Below are 20,644 nucleotides of genomic sequence, written 5' to 3'. Positions count from 1 at the left end.
ATACAATTAGAAATTGGACCTAATTTCCTTTTTTGGCACTTTATTTAACCCAACCTAGGAGAGGCTTCATGTAGAAGATGGAGCTTGAGCTGAATTTTGAAAAAAACTAGAAATTTCAAGAAATGGAAATGGGAAGAAAGAACATTCCTGACACCACATTAAGTTTTACAAAGTAAAACTCATGAGTAATACAAATAAGATTCTCCCCCATTTTATAGGTGAAGAAACTAAAATTCTAAGAGAATGTGATTTTCTTAAGGCCACAGAGCTAATATGTATCTGAGGTGCTTTAAGCAATTCTATAAGAATATAAGATACAGAGACAATGCTGCTAATCTGAAAGCCAGTATTCCAAACCTGATCTTCTGACTCTAAGGCCAGGGGACTACTCATTATTTCATGCTGTCTCTTGGTACAGAAACTATAACTGAGATTTTCCACTGTGATTTCAAATAGGAGTCTCCGATGGTTGAGGCAATAAAACCTACACAATCTTTCACTGCATAAATTAAACTGACCCGTTCCTTTATGATCCTAGTTAATTCACATGAGGTCAGTTTCATTCTCCCCTTCACATCTGGGGAATGCTAGTAAAAGGCATGGGATGGGGAGAAAGAAAACTCCTTTCCCTTTTGCTCTTTGCATATTCTCTCTTTTTTTCCCTAAAATTGCCCTCTGGCTGTCCACAATTTCTAGAGTCACTGGGAAAGGGGAAGGATTTGTAGCACTATTTTAGGATGAGTATAAGGACATCCCTCTTCTGGGGAGCAGAGAAGTATATGCAAACATGAACAGAAGAATTACTGTTCACATGCAGCTGTTAACCCTGCCCCATTTGTTTGCGTGTGTTCACTTTACAGACAGTGCAGTTCTTGAAGAGAATCAGATCATATCGTTCTGCCCTGGTAGTGTCTAAAGTGCCACAGAACAAAGCCATGACTAGGGTGGAGTGTCTAGGGCTTTGCCTTAAAGCACTGATATTTACAGAATCCTTATGGTAATACACTTTTTCTATAATTGTTTCCAAAGAAACAATTAAGTTTAGCCTCTTGTTAACAAGAATAATTCAATACAACAGGAAGTTCTCTGGCAGCACTTTACTGTCCTTCACTCTTTGGCAGTTTCATCCTGGGTCAGCTTTTCCCAGCCTGGCCATCCCCCTTCCAGGGCTCCTGCCCCTTCCCCTTGGCAACTTCCTCAGTGTCAGCCTAGTTATGCTCTGGATTCTGTCTCCTCTCCCAATGGCCTCTTAGGTCTCTCCCCACAGGCCTCAGCTGAATTTATCTTAACAAGTTAACTTGAGGGCACAGCTTGTGCTACTTGCTCTGAAAATGAAAATTATTAGTAATGAATCTGCCATTCTCCCTGACTTATAAGAGGAAATCAGAGACTCATTCAGTCAATAAGCATTTATAAAGCATTTATTGTGTATCAAGTATTGTGCTAAGAATTGGAGACTGAAAGAAAGACAAAACAAAAAAATCTCTTCCCTCAAGAAGTTCATATTTTGGGGCAGCTAGATGGAGCAGTGGATAAAGCACTGGCCTGAAATCAGGAGGACCTCAGATCAAATGTAGTCGCAGACACTTAATACTCACTTGTCCTTGTGTGACATTGGGCAAGTCACTTAACCCTAATAATTATGGGGGGAGGGAGAAGAAGAAAGAAAAGAAAAAAATTCACCTTTGAATGAAGAAGACAATATATAAATAGCCAAACAAGATGTATATGGAGTAAATAGAAGGTATCTTAAAAAGAAAGGCACTAGAAGTGGGGTTTGTTGGAGTAGATTTCCTGAAAAAAGTGGGTTTGAGTTGAGGCTTGAAAGAAGATGGAAACTATGGTAGAGAGAGAAAAATAGTATGGGAGAGCCAGTGCAAAGATATGAAGAAATGACAAGAAATGTCATGTTCAGGAACAAACAAATTGGCTGACAACTGGATAAAACAGTCTGTGGAGAGAAGAGTCAAAGATGAAGGCAAAGGTAAAAAAAAGGCCAGGTTAAAAGGAGCTTTAAATGTCAAAGCGACCATAAATGAAGAATTGGAGGAAACCTCAGAAAGCTCAACTCTCTTATTTTATAGATGACAACATTGAGACCCAAGGACATTAGGGGATACCCTGAGGTGATATAGAAAGCATCAGGGTAAGATTTCAAGCCAGATACTCAGCCAATATCAAAACTAGAGCTCTTCCACTGTGCCATGCTGATCATGCTTACATGCAGCCTGATTCCCTCCCACTGAGCATAAAGAGGAGAACAATAAGAAGTATAAAGCAGCTCCTGTTTACATAGCATCTTAAGTTTGGCAAGGCATTTTCTTCAGAATAACCTCATAAAATCAACTGAGCAGCAGGGGAAAAAAAATCAGTCTCTGCTTAATTTAAGAAAGGGAGACAGCTCACTGAGCATATTTTTTCCTCAATCTAAGAATGCCTCCCCTTTACCAAAGATTATGTATTAGTTCATTCTTTTGGTGTCTTTGTGAGGCGAACGGTATTGCTAATTCAGCAGCAAAAAGAACCTGAAGCAAAGAAGGGTTGTGACTGCAAAGGAATAAGCACTTGAATAGCATAGACAAGACCAGAAGTCCCCAGGGACACTGGATTTTTACACTCCCCCCCACCCCATCACATGGTCTCCTTTTATCCAGTCATCTATTTGATCCCCTTTATGAAGAACTATGTCTCCTCTCTCCCCCTCTCTCTCTTTCCCCCTCACTTTCTCTTTCCCTTTTTCTCTCTCTCCTTTTCTGTCTCCTTCTCTCCTTCTCTCTCCTTATCTCCTTCTCTCTTTCCCTGTCTACCTTCTTCCTCCCTCCCTTCCTTTCCCTCTCCCTCCCCTCCTCTTTCTCTCCCTGCCTCTCTCTTTCTTCTCTTCCTGTCCCCCCTCTCCCCTTCCCTCTCTCTTCTTCTTCTTCTTCTTTTCTCTCTCTGTCTCTCTGTCTCTCTGTCTCTCTCTCCCTCTTCTCTCTCTCTCTCTCTCTCTCTCTCTCTCTCTTTCTCTCTCTCTCTCTCTCTGTCATCTCTCTATCTGACTCTCTCTCTCTCTCTCTCTGTCTGTCTTCCTGTCTCTTTCTGTCTTTCTTCTCCCCAGATCCTTTTGGTGCTTCCTAAGCTTCCTTTCCATTGCTCATCTTTACCAAGGCTAAAGATCTAGAAATAGCATCAAAAGATTCTCCCAAGAAGCAGCAACAGTGCTTCCAAGTGGCTTCCTCCAAAGGAAGCCCAGATCAGGCACTCTCACCTTCTAGTTACTCTGACACATTAATTTTCCTCAGCCACCTCACTTAAAGTACTTAGTCTGGCACCACCATGGCTGGGAGCTTTAATCAGACACCAAAGACACAAAGCTCTGTCAGGAATGATGTCAGATGGATGGCAGTCACGTGGCAACTGCCTCATTGGAAGCAAACACTGAAACACTTGTTTTTAAGCTGCCTTAGGACTTGTCTGAAAAATGACTTTGTTCACCATAGAAGGCCACTAATGTATGAGCTGTTATCCCAGGTTTTTAGCACTTCTAGGTGCACAACCTGGTATTTTTTTTTAAAACATGCACATTCCTATGCAAACAGTAGAAGTGTCATTAAGCTACTCATATTATCAATTCCATAGATCAGTAGCTAAAGTATATGGCTAAAAGTAGTGCTAATACTTTCTTGTGTTTAAAATGCAGTAAGAAACAAATTTGCCGAAGATGTAGGGAGAAAATGTTTTCATTCTGAACCATATGGTTCAGCTTATATCGGATTTACACATTTGGAGTTTCTTATTTATTTTTTACGGTGGTCCTTCACCCCAGGTACAAGATGGGGTCATGCGGGTTTGTGTCTCTCTTTGGCTGAGACAGGTTGCTGCCAAAGGCTCTTTCCAAAAGGGTCCTGAGAAATGTTCATCCCCTTTGTAAGCAGATCTATCATTTCCTCTCCTCTGTTCACAATGCATCCTCTGTCCTTAAAATAGAGAGCCAGATTCACCATAACTACAACACTTCTCCTGTAGATGGGACTGCTGGATGGGAAGCTGCCCTCTATCCGGATGCCAGCACGGCTCTGCAAGTCTGGGGGCAAAAAACTACTGCCCAGAGAATGACTTCCCTTTACTACTACCCCACCCCCTTCTCTCCTTTAGACCTTGCAGCTACTGAAAAATCATGTCTAAGACTGATCTGGAAATTGTTTTGTAACAAGAAACAGACCAGACGTCGTGTTGTGGGATGAGGCTGTGACCTTTAACCTTCTGAGCTTTGGCTTTCGGGCCAGTCTAGAGGTTGGTGGTCTCTGCCCAGTCACCAGCTGGCCTTTCTCAATGCCCAGGACCATCATGAAATGTGAGGGCAGTATTCACCCTGGCCCTGATAGTTGTTCAGGGAAGTAGCTGCAAAGAGATGAAAAAGTAGCATGGAGTGGTCTATGGAGCCTTGGATTTGGGGTTAGGAAAATCCAGGATCAAATTCTACCTCAGACACTAACAAGTTGTATCATCCTGAGCAAGTCCCTTAATCGTTGTCTGCCTCAGGCTCTTTTTCTGTAAAATGGGCATGAGAATATTTGTCTACCACATGGCTATGCCTTGCTTGCTCCAGACCAGGGACCTCTTGTGCTTTCCCTTCAACAAACATACTGTTGGGAAAAAGTGATCAAATGAAAGAGAGCTGAAAGCATTAGAGGTTTTCTGTCCTCCCTCCTTCATTTTATAGAGGACATTCCAAGTTTTATACAAAGCTTTGGAACTATAGTCACAAAAGCCTAAGTTCAGGTATTGCCTCAGACACTTAATAGTGACATGATTCTGGAAAAGTCACATCATAGCCTCAGTTTCCTTATCTGTAAAATAAGCCTAATCAGGCTTCTATGAAGCTCAAATGAAGTCAGCTATATCAATGCTAGAAAAATGACATTTTCTTAAAGTGAGACCCAAGAGAAAAATGGCTTGACCAAGATCTCACATATGGTTTCTAAGTCATTATTTAGTCTTCTGAATCTAAGCTATCTCTCTTTCCATTTATACATCATGCTTTTGGGGGTTTTAAACAAAGAAAGAATTTGAGCATCCATTTTATATAGAGCTCACTGGATTCTTGGATCAATGGGCTGAGTCTGGAGTGGCTCTTTATAGGTGTGATTAACACTGATTACATTCCCTTTTCCCCAATATGCATTACATTCATATCATTCACATCTATGGATCCTCCTTTTGGGACTATGGCAACATACTTGCTATAGAGTTTCTCTCAAAACCTTTACCAGAAAATTCTCATCATGCAGAATGTGGCAGCCTCTCTGATCACAACATGGAGGCAAAGTAACCACTCTTACCGGTGATATGTAGACTGTCATCTCCTTTACTTCTCCCAAATGCAACCTGAAGTATTTCTTGTTTATGTATTTTGCACTGTGAGTCTTCATCATTACTTTCATTATAGCTTTGGAGAGCAGTTTTATACTCTAGCAAGCTACTTCATAGTTCAAAAATCACAAAAGGAAGTATCTGCAAAGATACAAAGTCCGGCTTTCTATGCACTTTGCCATATAGGAAAGTCAATTAGCCTCTCAGAGCCTCAATTTTCTCATTTGTAAAATGAAGACATTAATACTAAGACTACCTACTTCACAATGTTGTTTGGAGGAAATACTAATAGCTAATATTTTTATAGAGGTTTAAAAGTTTGCAAAAGGCTTTACTTAAATGATTATATTCAATCCACACAACAACCTTAAAAGATAAGGTTCTTATTTTAAATATTAGGAAGCTAAAGCAGAAAAAGTTGTATTTTTTTCCCTAGGATGATAACCAATAAGTATCTGAAGCAGGATTTGAACTTACTTCTTCCCGATTCCAAGCCCAACATTCTAAAATTTATTACCTAGCAAAGAAAAGCAATTTATAAATTTTAAAACATTTTTGTAAAATCAATAATGTTGGATATGATAAAGTAAAGTAAAAAAAATAATGTATATGAAATGTATAAGACACTATTCTTGATGTTGCTGATGCAAAGATAAAAATGAAACAGCCCTTGCTTCTAGTTACCTTCTAGTGGTGCACAGAGAAGTAAATGAGAAGGAATTTCCTGGAAGTTTAATGGGGAACACTACCAACTAAAGAATATTGATCCAAGAGGGCTGCAATAGCCCTTTAGGGGAGTTAGGGCTTCCAAGAGCAAGAGGTGAAAAAGAAGAGAATTCCAAAACATAGAGCTTTTGGAGGTGACAAATATATATATATATATATAGAGAGAGAGAGAGAGAGAGAGAGAGAGAAGGGACATCAGGTAGTCAGGTTGGCTGGAATGCAGAATAAACAAGGGGCTTTAAGCATGAAATAAGCCTAGAGAGATGGAGTAGAATTTGTTGGAAAAGACTTTAAGAGCAAAATGGAAGGCTTTATATTCTATCTTAAAAGAAGAGTGCCACAGAAGCTTCTTGAGCAAGGCAATGGCATAGTCAGACTAGATATAGGTAAGCCTGTGACTACTAAAACTCCTTCCAATTCTAAGATGCTATGATTCTGTCATTTTATTTTGACCATAAAATCCTCTATGAAATAGAAACATGAATATTAATATACGTGTTCAATGGGGGGTGTAATGAGAGATAAAGACCCAAACAAGTCATCTTCAAGGTTCTCTTTATGATAAGCCAATTAATGTCATTGAATTGAGTTCCCGAAGGAGTCCAGAGATCAGGGAATTAATAATTAAATAGTAAACTAGTAAACTGAGAGCAGATGAAGTCACATAGCCCCCTCTCCTTTCTCTTTTCCTCTTTAGTCTTTTAACATTCTTTTCTAGATTCACTACTGCTAAATTTCCCTAATCATTGTGAGTAGCCTTGAAACTCCCCAGGAATGGTGGGGTCAAGCCCTAAGCACTTTTGCTCCCAGTGACCCTCAGGAGTCACTGAGATGAACTTCAGGTACCTAGTTTGCTCTCACCTTCTTTGCTGATTGGCTCTAACCTGACCCAAGTCTCCTAAAGGTCTCACATTAATATTCAGAAATAATTCCTCAGTGCAATTTATGTAAGCAAAGTGCCTAATCATGAATGACTGAAGCCAAAGTTGGTCTGGAAAATTCTGCACTTTGACCAGAGTATCTGTACAGTTTCCCAAGGGAAGCTTGGGAATTTGGGAACCTTATAGGACTATAGCAATCCTGAGACTTCCAAAGCTTTTTCCCAAGGAATTTTTTTTGAAAGATGTGAGTGGCCCAGACTATTTTGCCTGAGCTTTAGGAGCTTAGAAGGCTCCATTATATCTGAGCTAAAAATGAAAGAATCAAAAAGGGAAGAAAGAGTAGATAGTAAACGTGGATTTTAGCAGACAAATCTGGGGAACACTCAGAATAGGGCAAAGTGTCAAAGTACCTAATATTGTCAGGTGCTCAGAATTTGTCACTTCAAAGAGAGAAAGTAATAGATAAAGCAACTAAGAATGAGGTTCCATTGTGCTCAGAATACTGTGTGTCTAAAGTAGAGTAATAAAAAGAGATTTAGATTCCTTTTGTTGTTGTTGTTGCAAAAATGGGGAAATTTAGATAATTTGATAGATAATTTAGAGTATTGCTAAAGTTCCTAAACCTTCATCTTAGTTTCCAATGCAATGAAGTCAGGCTTCTTTCTATTCAAACTTTACAAGAAAACTAATCTGAAATGTATGAAAATGATAATAATCCAAATAGTGACTTGTGAAAATAGATAATTGTATAATTTTTAAAATCTCATATTAGCATTATTATTGGAATTATTTAACATTTTGTTTTTGAAGGTGATGGATAAAGTCTAAAACATATGTTTTCTACTTCAGAAAATAGGTAAATTATTGGGGAAAAATTACTAAAGTGGAAATAGGTTGAACATGAAACATGTGCTTGCTGAAAATTTAAGCAAATTTGGGAACTGATCCAAAAAATAGTGGATTAACTGTATCTAACCTCTAAAAGAGTTGCAAAAGATTATGTTAAGTAAATAGAATTTATTAGTACATCAAATATTGTGCTCAGTACTGGTGATACAAAGAAAATTAAGAAACTTGCAATCTACTAAGGGAAACATGAAAACAACTGTGTAGAGAAAAGATACGTATAAGGCAAAGTGGAGTTAATCTGAGGGAGAAAGTGCTAGCATTAATGACAACTGGAAACTATTTTGAAGAAGGTGAGATTTTAGTTGACACTTGAAGAAAGCCAATAAATTCGGGAGGTGGAGACAATGATGAAGATAACTGAAGATATGGTAGACAGTCAGTGAAAATATAAAGAATAGGGAGATAGAGTATATTGTTTGGGAATGGCAAGTAGACTAGTACCAGTGGATCATAAGTTATATGGAAAATTGGTATGAGGAATTATTTGAATCACAGAGACAAACCAGCAAACTATTGCAATAGTCCAGGTATGAAAGCCTGCAAGGGGAAGGGCACTGTCAAAAGAATAAAAAGGAAGAATATAAGAGATATAAAGGTAGAAATGCCAATATTTAGCAACTCATTGGGTACAGAGAGGGAAAGAGAATGAGGAATTGTAGGAACATATAAGCTGAAAACCTGAGTGGGAAAATGGTAGTGCCCTTGACAGTAATACAGATGTCAAGAAAAGGGAATAATGTGTATGGAAAGAGGAGTTCAGTTCTAGAAATGGTGGTGCAATGAATAAAGTGCTGGATTGGGAGTCCAGAAAATTCATCTTAATTAATTAAAATCTGGCTTTGGAAATTTCCTGTGTGACCCTGGTTCATGTAACTTTATTTTCCTCAGTACCTCATCTGTAAAATAAACCAGAGAACAACATGGTAAGTCACTCCAGGATTTTTGCCAAGAAAACTTCAAAACAAATCATGAAGAATCAGACACAACAGAAAACAAACAACATGAGACATTCAATTTGAGATGGCCAATAGGCAACTAAAAATTCAAGACTAGAGACCAAGAGAGAGGTTAAGGCTGAATAAACAGATCTAAGAATGAGCTACATAGAGATAACTGAATCCATGAGAACTGAAGAGATCATACCTTTAAGAGACACTCACAGTAGTAGAGCAGATGTGTATAAAGGAGCTTAAAGGAAAAAGAGCTGAAAAGAGAAGGAGATGAAAAAGAAATATTCAAACAGATAGTACAGGAGCAATGAATGTGTTCCAAGGCAGCAGAGAAGGAAGTAGTAGACTCTCTGAAGATCAATGAAAAAAATGAGGAAGTTAGATGGAACAATATTCTGGAGAAGACTAGACATGATGGGATTATTTGCCTCGGTAGTGAAGGACTATCTCCTTATAGGAAACAGAGATAAAGGAGATAATGGAGAAAGGCATATGAGTGATATAAAATGAAGAGAGGAGAAAAGGTAGCTCTTAGTGAAGAGTTTCATTTTTTTCAGTGCAATATGGGGCAAGATTTTTAGATGAATGGGTAGAGAGAAAAAGAGGTTTAGGAAGGGATAAAAATGTTTGGAAAAAATGTAGTGAATAGGATAGTAAATCAATTAAAGAGGTATAAAAGGATTGCCTTGCAGCAGAGAAGTCTCAGGAATATATAACATAAATTTGTAGTAGAACCAGTGATTATAATTTCTGTTTTTTCTCTAGCTTCTTTCAGTAATGTGTGAATAGAAATGAAGGTTAATTTTATGTGGTGGGAATAAAACAAGTTTGAATCTTGTCAGGGTGATGATAAGGGGACAAGCGACTCAGAGAAGAAGACTGTGTAGAGTTGTATTTTTTCTTTTAAATTTTTCATAGCTTTTTATTTACAAGTTATATGTATGGGTAATTTTACAGCATTGATAATTGCTGAACCTTTTGTTCCATTTTTTTCCCTCCTTCCTCCTACCCCCTTCCCTAGATGGCAGGATGACCAGTAGATGTTAAATATATTAAAGTGTAAATTAGATACACAATAAGTATACATGACCAAACCGTTATTTTGCTGTACAAAAAGAATCGGATTCTGACATATTGTACAATTAGCCTGTGAAAGAAATCCAAGATGCAGGCAGGCTAAAATATAGGGACTGGAAATTCAATGTAATGGTTCTTAGTCATCTCCCAGAGTTCTTTTGCTGAGTGTAGCTGGTTCAGTTAATTACTGCTCCATTGGAACTGATTTGGTTCATCTCATTGCTGAAGATGGCCAGGTCCATCAGAATTGATCATCATATAGGATTGTTGTTGAAGTATATAATGATCTCCTGGCCCTGCTCGTTTCACTCAGCATCAGTTCGTGTAAGTCTCTGCAGGCCTTTCTGAAATCATCCTGTTGGTCATTTCTTACCGAACAATAATATTCCATAATATTCATATACCACAATTAATTCATCTATTCTCCAATTGATGGGCATCTACTCAGTTTCTAGTTTCTGGCCACTACAAAGAAGACTGCCACAAACATTTGTGTACATACAGATCCCTTTCCCTTCTTTAGTATCTCTTTGGGATATAAGCCCAGTAGTAACACTGCTGGATCAAAGGGTATGCACAATTTGATAACTTTTTGAGCATAGTTCCAAGTTACTCGCCAGAATGGTTGGATGTATTCACAATTCCACCAACAATGTATCAGTGTCCCAGTTTTCCCACATCCTCTCCAACATTCCACATTATCTTTCCCTGTCATTTTAGCCAGTCTGACAGGTATGTAGTGGTATCTCAGAGTTGTCTTATATTTCTCTGATAAATAATGACTTGGAGCATCTTTTCATATGTCTAGAAATAGTTTCAATTTCTTTGTCTGAGAATTGTCTGTTCATATCCTTTGACCATTTATCAATTGGAGAATGGCTTGACTTCTTATAAATTAGAGTCAATTCTCTATATATTTTGGAAATGAGTCCTTTATCAGAACCTTTGATTGTAAAAGTATTTTCCCAGTTTACTGCTTCCCTTCTAATCTTGTCTGCATTAGTTTTGTTTATTCAAAAACTTTTCAGTTTGATATAATCAAAATTTTGTGATCAGTAATGATCTCTAGTTCTTCTTTGGTCATAAATTCCTTCCTCTTCCACAGGTCTGAGAGGTAAACTATCCTGTGTTCCTCTAATTTATTTATAATCTCATTCTTTATGTTTAGGTCATGAACCCATTTTGACCTTATCTTGGTGTACGGTGTTAAGTGTGGGTCAATGCCTACGTTTCTGCCATACTGGTTTCCAATTTTCCCAGCAATTTTTGTCAAACAGTAAGTTCTTATCCCAAAAGCTGGGGTCTCTGGGTTTGTCAAATACTAGATTGCTATAGTTATTTACTATTTTGTCCTTTGAACCTAACCTATTCCACTGATCAAGAGTTGTATTTTTTTTACAAAAACATCAAGATTGCACATTAAGATTGTTATCCAGAGCAGGGGTAATGGCCTAGGAAAGAACTGAGCATTGATAAGATTACAAAACATTGTGAGGAAAAGGAATAAGTTTTATGGTTATAAGCCAAAAGTATAGGTGGAATGACATGAGATTGTATTTGAATAAGGGAATTACAGAATTCTTGAACATGGAAGTGGAAATCTTGTAGATGATACAAAATCAAAGGTATGACTACTTTTGTGTGCATCTGAGGTGAGATGTTGGATCACATCATATGAAATGAATTAGTTGAAGAAGTGGAAAATTTAAGTGTTTGATGGAGTTGTCACTAAGTATGCTGAAGTTCCCTCTTATGAACAGGATATGGGGAGCAGAGGAAAGCCTGTGAGCTGGGTACTGATATAATTGAGTAAAGGAGTTGAGTGTCCTTGAGGTCTATCAAAAGTTTGTTTGCACAGTAAATATGGATCAAACAAACCTCAAAAAAAAAAAAAAAAAGGAGAGGAAGAAGATTAGTCTAGAAGTGGCAAAGGGGAGCAACAAGTATTCTGGTTCCCCCAGCAGGGGTAGCAATTTTATGTGTCTGGGGGGATGTATGATTGAAGGTATAATCAGTATTATAAAGAGTGGCCTGAGAGGCTATCATTGCAAGGGATCCAAATCTCAGTGAGTGTAAGATGGTAGAAAAAATGAGAAAGAAAAAGGTTTAAGATGAAAATAAATTTATTAATCCATGGAGTAGGCATTCTATAGGGCACAAAGGGAGGCTTGGATATAATATGAATGGAATACTGGGAATGAGGATGGAGAGTGGGTTGATGGATTCTGGAAAAAGGAATTGATTAGTGAGAAACAGAGTTTGTATAATGACAGAAATTTAGAAACACTGATTTGGAGGAATATAATGCTAAGTCAGCTAATATTCAGGAATGATTTTAGGCAGGTCTTTCCCAGGGAGCCAGACAGTTGGTGTGGATATATGGTAAGTCAGTACTAGAGAAGAAACACTCAAACTGAGCCTTTTCATGATGTGGAGTCAGAGAGTCATCACTTTTTGAATCAGCCTTCAGATAAAATCTTTCCAGGGCTTAGGGACCTGGAAAGGGAGAAAGAGGAACAAATTCCATCAGAAATTTCAGAGACTGAAGATGTGTAATGCTGGTTATAACTCAGAATAGGTTGCTACAAAGAGTTAAATTTTGTTGGTACAGATTCAAATGGTTTTCTAGAGGTGGTTCATGCTGGAACATGTTTTAATCAGGACTCATTCATTCATTCACTCAATAAATATTTATTAAAAATCTACTACTGTATTCCTGGCGCTGATCTAGGTCTAGTGAGAGAAAGGGAAACAACAATTATTCCTAACTTCAAGGAGCTTATATGCTATTGGAAAAAACCATATGTTTTCCTGTAAATATAAGGTAGCTATGTCCACATTGGTCATCTAAGATTTGGTCTGAGATTTGATCCACCTCTTTGAAAAGGAGAAGATCCATAGACAGCTTTTATACCAACAACACAATAAATGGAGGTGGGAGAGGCTGGAGAGAGAAGCAAGCAGATAAGAAGAACATGAGATGGGGTACTATTTTCTTTTGTCTCTGAGAAGAGTATCAAGCTAGATCTTTCAGTCCCCCTCAAATATCTCTAGCCTATGGGCAAAATGTTAATAGGTTGAGAAGGAAAACTGTTTCCCTAATTCTCTTAAGGGAAAGATCCTCTTTTACCTTATATTGGACCGCTTATCTTCTTCTTACCCATGCTGGGTATCTAAAAAAAACCAGGATAAATGATGAACAATTAATAAACTCATCAGTCCATGGAACTAGCAAACAAAAATTAGAGAAATCCTTCAGATTAGAATATGCCAAAAATATTTATATGTGTGCATATCAGAATGCAGAGAAACATGCTTGCCAAAAGCCTTTCTGACAGTCTCTACAGAGGCAAGCTAGAAATCAAGGACATATTGGAAAACCTGACTTCTCCATGCATATCGCCTACATATTCTTTCACTGTGTTGGCCCTAAACTGAAATTATATACATTGTTCACTTAAAAGTGTGTGGAAACAACTTAGTAAATCTCACATGGAATGTAATGTGCTCAGCAACCTCTAGTGTTATGTCTCCTTCCACATAATAGCAGCACATAAAACTCCCCAGGTTTATTTGGAAGTCCAATTACATAAATGCAAATTCATTAAATTGGGAAGGGAGGGAAAGGAAAAGAGAACAAGCATTTGTATAGCACTATCTGTGTTCCAAGCTCTAGGTTGAGCACTTTTATAAATATTATATCATTTGAGCCTCTCAACAACCCTGAGAGGTAGGTACATTATAACGTTCATTTTATAGTTGAGAATCACACAGCTAGTGTCTGAAGTCAAATTTGAACTCAGGTTTTTCTAACTAGAATTCCAGTGCTTTATCCACTGTGCTACCAGTTGTTTCTTAGCAAACACATACTCAAAAGATGGGCTTTGGGATCACTTTGGGATCACTGGACTCCAACATGGCATATATTTAGCTAGACTGATGAACATGGGGCCATCTATGCAATCAGCCAAATGATTCAGTGACTCTTAACCACCAGCATTCATCAGCACAGTCCCCCTGATGACTATTTCTGGGTGGCTAAAATGATTCACCATTAAGATTTAAAATACTTTATATTTCTGATTTCTGAATATATATTAGGTTATTCACTTGACAGAAATTAAGTGAGATTCAGATATATTTCTTTTTAACCAATGACATTGGAAAGGTTTAAGCACATAACTATTTAAAATACATTTCCTTAAAAGGAAAAAAAAGTAAGACATGGTGATGGAGAAAGTGCTAAGCCTTTGAAGATGTACTCTGATAGTTTATATAAATAAGTAATAATACATCTCACTCTCCCAAAGCATAGGGTCAAGAACAGTACATATCATTCAGCTAAGCCCAAATATGAGAATGAGGACACGATCTTCTGTTCAGAAACATACATACTCTAGGTGATTTGCAAGCAACATTTTTCACTAGCAAAAAGGCCTCTATTTTAAATTAATCTAAGTTAGAATGAACTAGATAATAGCAGGAAAAGTTATAGTCCCATCAATAGCTAACACCAAGTATACTCTCTTAAAAGACCCAGTCTACTGGTAAAATGTACACCAAGTTTTTCAACATCAATGACATCTGATGAAAACATATATTATGATATTGACATCATACCTTATTTTGATGACTAAATTAGACATTATATTTCTTTGGGTATCTGTTCTATGCTCTTCAATTTAGAGCACGATAAATGTTTCACTCCACTCTTTTGGAGGTAACACAGAAATGGCATGACAATGAAGGAACAGGTCACTGACATCAAGCTAAAGCTGCAGAATAACTAAAAGGCTTCTACTTCACTTTGTCCAAATGGTGCAGCTGGCATGGGTATTCACATAAATTGAAGTCACCCTAGAACTCAAGAAAGAAGGAATGTTTTTGTTGAACTGCAGATTTTGCAGTGTCCCTGGGAAACCCTTGGTGAATGTGTTATTTAGGGGTCTAGGATTTAAATTTATGAAGCCACCATTAGGAATATTGTGAATACAAGAGATGATGACAGGAATCACAAATCACAATTGTAATATTTCTCTAAAAAGAAAATAAGTCAAAATATTTAGGAAGAAGAAATTATAAGGCATAGAGATAAAGCATATGATCCATCAGAGGGATTGAACCTTAAAGGTTTGTTTCATATACCATAAACAGAGCTTACTCAAGCACTGGTAAGATAAATCCAACACCATCCATCCCAAATGTGTTTGCTTGTTTGTTTACTTTGATTTGCGTTTTCCCTTGTCTGGATGTCACACTAATCCCATGGCTCTCTCTCTCGGTTCAATTCCAGTCTTTAAATTTGGGTTTTTTTGAAAGCACATATACAAGATGAAAGTAATAACAGATAATGGGAAGTGAATGCAAAGGTGCACCTTTGCATGGTCATGGAAGAATAGAGCCAAGACTACTAAACCTGAGAATGAGCTGAAGTTGGTGAGGGAAGCTAAAGATTAAAAAAAAGAATTCTGTGGTTACTTTTAGGCTTTATTGGGGGGGGGGGGGGGAGAAACCTCAGTAAGAGAAAGTATCACTGTTTGAGGGAGATGAGATGATGAAGATATGAGAAAGTGGGGCTGTTCAACTCATTTTTGTTTTTTCTAAAAGGATGATTATTGAACTGGAATAAACATAATAAAAGAAAAGTTAATAAGTAGCTGAAAGCCATGAAAAGTAGGGAAATGATGAGTGAGCACCTAACTGCCCTCAATGAGGTCAAGTCATAAAGCCCCGATGATTTGCAGATCTGGTTGTTGACAGAACTGGAAGATGTTACTGTTGATCCATACTTAGTGATCTTTCAAAGATCTCAGAAAGTGAATGAGGGGTTGAAGAACTGGAGAAGAGCAAGTAGTTCCTAATTTTCAAAATTGGAAAGTAAATCTGGTATACAAATTATAGGTCTATTATCTTGATTTTTTCCTGGTAAAATTCTAAAATGTGTTATTAAAGGTATCGCTGGTGAATATTCAGGAAAGGGAGTGAAAGAAATAGCAGGGCTTCATCTGGCAAAGTTACACTGTTGTCTTTTACTTATTTCTGTTTTTCTGGTTTGGGTTTTGGTTTTTTGATAGAGAGCAGGCTGAAAGAGCAGAAAAATGGCATTTTATAGGAGTTATCAAAAATTTAGCAAATTATTTCATGAAGTCACTCAATATTCTTATAGGAATGGTGTGAATTATATATAGTATACTAAGATGGATTCAGAACTAGTCAAATGGCTTCACTCAAAGAGTACTCATTAATGGTTCATTGTTGATTGAATAAAGCCTTTAGTGGCCCAACCCAGAGAGATGTTAATGATCCTTTGATTTTTGCTTTTTGTTTGTTTGTTTGTTTCTAACATTTGAATCAACAACTTAGGCAAAACCACAAGAAAAAGTTAACACATCCACAAAGATTTTGACATCAAGTTGAATCTAGTAAAAGAAAACTTAATAAGGATAATGAAAAGTCTTATCCTTGGACTCCAAAAATCAACTTCACACATATAAGAGATGTGGCTAGAAAGTAATTCATCTGATAAAAATATGAGAATGTGAGTTCAACATGAGTCAACAGAATAAGATAGCACCCTGAAAAAGCTATTGCTGTCTTAAAGTTGTCTTGAGAGCTGTTGGATATGTAGGACTGAGGGAGGTTTTCACTATTTGGCTTAGACAGCTTTGGGGATGTTGTATTTGGTTCTGAATATTATATTTTAGAAAGAACAGTAAGCTGAAAAGAGTACAGCATGCTCAAAACTCTTAAATTTGTGGCCTATAAGAATCAGCGGAAGGGAGTGGGGGGTATCTAGCATTAAGAAAAAAGATGGGGGAACATGAAACTAATTTTTAATCTTTAAACTAAGATTATACATTTCCAGTTTAATTATTGTGTAATAAATAAATAAATAAAGTGTAATAATTAGTCAACAACAATCATTTGTTCTTCAAGTATTACCAATGGGGTTACAAAGCAAAGCAAAAAAAAAAAAAAAAAAAAATCACTCCCCTCTCAAAGAACATTCTTTTTCCCCCTGAGGCAATTAGGGTTAAGTGACTTGCCCAGGGTCATACATTCTAATGAAGTAGACAATGTATGTTATTGGGTACGCAAAAGATACTTATAATCTGAATGGCTGGAAGGACAGGGAAAGGCCTTCTCTAAAAGGTGAGATGATTTTTGAAGACTATAAGGATATGAACTGGAGTGGTTGCCATGTGAATGGTGAGACGATATATAGAAGAAATAGTGGAAAGGTAGACATAAAAAAATTTGGCAACAAATTGGGATATGTGGGAGTGAGAGGAGAGGAGTCACAGGTGGCAGTTAGAGGTGGCTTTCCTAAGAAGTCCAGCCATGAGGAGAGGAGAGATAAATGACTATAGGTAGTTAATTGGTTGGCTCAGGGGGGAGGTTTTTAAAGAAGATAAAGACATTTTTGCAGAGAAGGAGACAGTAGATAAGAAATGACATAAGAGAAGAGAAAGACTAAGGATTATAGTGGAGGCAGTCTGCTGAGAGGGAGAGAGGGAATGGAATTGAAGGGTGCATGTAAAGGGATTGACTTAGGCAAAGGATTACCTTCCATTGGATAGCAGTTTAAAATGTAAAAAAAGAAGGGAGCCTATTTAATTCCTTCTAATTGGAGGAATTCCAAAACCGAACTGAGGAAGGACAGGACAGGGAAAGGATGCAACCAGGGATATTGCCAGAGACCCTTGTGCACAGTGACTATAACACTATGACATAAAGGAATCCACAATAGTCTGGGACTCCTACTCTATGCCTTGGGGTAATTTAGGTAGTTCTGGCATCACAGTCGTATCAGCTGAGAGTTCCCCTCAGGTGAATCCGATTAGATTCCCACCCCTTAAGTCACAAACAATTAGGAAACAGCAAGTCTCTTGTCTTGAAATTTCTAGAAACAGAAGATACAAATATGGGGAAGTTCCAGAAAGGGGGCACAACAGTAATAAGAGAATACCAAGCAAGCAGCAAGAACATGAATTGAGAAAAGTCTGTTGGAGTGAGAAAAGCTAGTTCACCTTCCAATAGACTTGCTATACCCATCTATAAGTCTTTAGTAAGTAGGGACAACCATATACAACCAGACAAGCAATGAACTGTCACCAAAAAGCTAAAGGTGAGTTAAAAAAAAAAAATGGTTCTTCAAGTCCCTAAAAGTTAAGCTGTTTAGCTAGAAAAAATGGTAACATCTGTGTGACTCTGAGCACATCATTTTTCCTCTTTCTCAGTTTCTTTATTTATAAAAATGGGATGAAATAATAGTACCTACCTCCCAGAGTTGTCCTGAATATCAAATGAGAAAACAAATGTAAAGCTCATTGCAAAATTTAAAATATTATATAAATTTATTAATAATGATAATTCTAGCTATTATAATAACATAAATAATTAATAATATAAGTATATTTATAATAACATAATTTAAACAACACAAAAGACTCAGAGGAATCTTGTATTTACAAAGAAATGCTGTCATTTAGGACTTGCTTCTGGGTTCCAAAAGAAGGGAAAAGGCATTTATATAATGCCTACTATGTGCCAGGCACTGTTCTAAGTGCTTTAAAAAGTTATTTTATTTGATCTTCACAATAAATCTGAGAATGCTATTATTATCATCTCCATTTTGTTGTTGAGAAAGGTGAGACAACTAGAGGTTAAATGTCTTGCCCAAGATAATAGGTGTGTGAAGTTCCATTTGAGTACAGGCTCCAGGTGCAGCATTCCACCCACTACACCTAGCTGTCAAGGGTACAATCCATTTCCCTTACTTTTTTTTGCAGAAGTCCTCAAGAGAGATGGGTATTTGCTTTCAAAATGGAGAATACTTTTTAGAGGGAACAAATCTATCTTCTCTCTGCACTGAATCATAGATGCTAACGGAGGGGGTAGGAAAGAGTCATGAAGGGGACATCGAAGGTTATTCAAAATTGCTTTCCAAAAGAGTTAGCCCATCAACTCAGCCCAAGAGAGCCCAAGTGTGTCTCTACACACACTACTGCAACCTTCATGTCATATTTGTTCTTTACCTGGATGCTCTGGAAATATGTGTGCATATATATGCCTAAATAATACACATATATATTTACATTGACATAAACTCATACATGTATACATATTCAACATACATGTGCAGAACATAGATGTAGCATACACATATATGTGTATACATTTTTATATTAACATTTCAATATTTTCTATCATTTTCTATGCTCCTATGTGGAACTCAGGTAGATATTTTGTCTGGAATAGCCACTCCAATGCAATATCTCCTCATATGATTCAAATGCTATGATAGAAAAAACCTACCAAATAACAGATCAGGGCTATTACTTTCAGAGATCTGAGAAAACTATTGAGTGTAATCAGAAAATTGCATTCGCTACTTTTCTTTCAGCTGCTCCAAGCTATTTCACTAGGTACCGGTTCCATATTTTGACATGCTGCTCAGTATTGTCATTCTTAATCACTCAAACATTCGACTGACAATTTCCTCTTGTGGGAGTTTGCTGATTCTTTATCACACCCTCCCATCAATTTTTCTGTGGTCCTACTCTCTGTCTACTTCTTGGAGCAACTGCTCTTTGGTTCAACTATAGAATTCTGATCACTTCTCACACTTTCTTATTAGTCATGGACTAGTAGATTGGAGCCAAGGGCAAAACCAGGTGTAGGTGGGTCTCCTTAGGCCACTATTTTTTGCTAGAACGTGAAATCTGTCCATGCAGAACAAGACAGAAGAGTTGATGAAGAGAAATCTTTTCTATGTGTTCATAGATATGCACTGAACATGATATGAATATAACTAGAGTATGGCTTATTCACTTGAAAAGACTAAGAGGAACAATGGCAGTATAAGCCCCAGGACCTAACAATGGACCCTATATCCACATGGGAACATATTAAATAAGTAATGTGCAGTTTAACAAGGAATCTCTAAAGAAAGTAATTTAAACCAGAGCAGTGGCTCTAATAGGAATTTCTGGTACTGTGACAGACTTATGAGGGACATATTCTTAGACTTCTTGGTCCTTGTTTTATTCCTCAAATTTAATTACTTGGGCAACATCTTGCTCGTAGATGGGATTTGCTTGTATTTGCCTTGAGTTCATCAAAATGAAACAGGGTCCTACTATAATTAGTCAATTAGCTGCCTTGTTTCTGCTCAGACAATGTACGCATAAGACAAGGGTTTCTAAAACATTATTGGATTCCCTTTAACAAAGTAACAAAAAATAGGTCAATTACCTTAAGACTAATATTCAAACCACATATAGTGGTTTCTTACATATCAAAACACTTATTTATCATTGGATATACATGATCTTAGAGGAAGAGATAGGTTTAAAAGTACCATATGAGGCAGGAGCAAGAAAATTAGTTTTGGGAGTGAAACAATTTCAGTTCCTTCCCTTATCTGAATCTTAGTAACCCCACTTGTAAAATCAATATTCAAACTAATATCATCCTTCCAGTTCTCTGTTCTTTGACTCAAGTTCTGAACATGGAGATGTTTAACCTTCAAAGGATAGGCCTGGCTCTGGGGAAGAAATGAGTAAAGGGAAAAGAACTTGCAAGTTATCTATTACAATAAAATCTATGCACAACAGAGGATCTGGGGAAATTGAAGGGTGAAAGCAAAGATAGGAATGAAGGACATAATCTGAAGAAACTTGGAAAATAATTGACTAAAGGAGATAAAACTAGAGTTAAAATAGTGAGGAACAAAAAAATAGGAAA

The sequence above is a fragment of the Antechinus flavipes genome, chromosome 6 (genome assembly GCF_016432865.1).
Source record: "Antechinus flavipes isolate AdamAnt ecotype Samford, QLD, Australia chromosome 6, AdamAnt_v2, whole genome shotgun sequence".
NCBI classification, from domain to species: domain Eukaryota; kingdom Metazoa; phylum Chordata; class Mammalia; order Dasyuromorphia; family Dasyuridae; genus Antechinus; species Antechinus flavipes.
The sequence above is the reverse complement of the archived record's forward strand: the minus strand, read 5'-3'. Positions refer to the sequence as shown.